A 681-nucleotide genomic window follows, 5' to 3' on the forward strand; every position below is an offset into this window, starting at 1 on the left:
TCATTCTCTTATAGTCCTAAAAGAGCCAACGACCACAACACGCAGGCCTGAGCCCATGGTACCCAATACAACCATAGCCACTTCTCAAAAAGCTGGAGGTAGGGATGAGCAGGGAAGACAACCGCCTGGGTGGGATGACAAGGCGAGGGTAGGCTCAGAAGGTGGGGATGAAAAGCGTCTGGTAAATGAGCAGTTTGGTTTGGATCCTGAGGTCACAATCATCAAAGCTACTATTTCAAATGTTGCCAAGGGCATACAGGCCTGCTGGGAGTCCTGAGTCTGAGGGCTGAAATCCGTGGCCAGCATAACCAGAGGGCCCACAATTTGTACTGTTTGTGCCTGAGAGCTGTGTGGTAAGGCATGGATCCTGGGATGCAGGAGTGTCAGGAGAGGATGGGCCCATTGTTCCTGGATGAACTCCAGGCTTAAGTCCCCTGGTTGCTTTGCAGCCATAAAAGTGAGCCACACGAGAGCTGTTGTCAGCACCAGCCCAGGGAGCGCTCGGAGCACCTTCAAATCTACTAGGGCAGACGGGCTGGTAACCCTGACAGTTAAGTGAGCAGCACTGTCTCTCCAGGGTCTGTTGCAGGGGCCTGTGCAGTAATGGGACAATGTCCTTGAGTCGCAGCACCTCAGACTGAGGCCGGGCCATGCACCCAACCGCTCCTGACTATAAATAGC

General features: G+C 53.7%; 1 protein-coding gene across 2 annotated transcripts in view; it reads left to right on the top strand.

Moving 5' to 3' along the window:
- LOC102373626 (V-set and immunoglobulin domain-containing protein 4-like) overlaps positions 1-681 on the top strand; it is a 38193-nt gene that overhangs the window by 22484 nt on the left and 15028 nt on the right. The window lies entirely within an intron of this gene.

Source organism: Alligator sinensis, unplaced genomic scaffold, assembly GCF_000455745.1.
Source record: "Alligator sinensis unplaced genomic scaffold, ASM45574v1 scaffold809_1, whole genome shotgun sequence".
Classification (NCBI taxonomy): domain Eukaryota; kingdom Metazoa; phylum Chordata; order Crocodylia; family Alligatoridae; genus Alligator; species Alligator sinensis.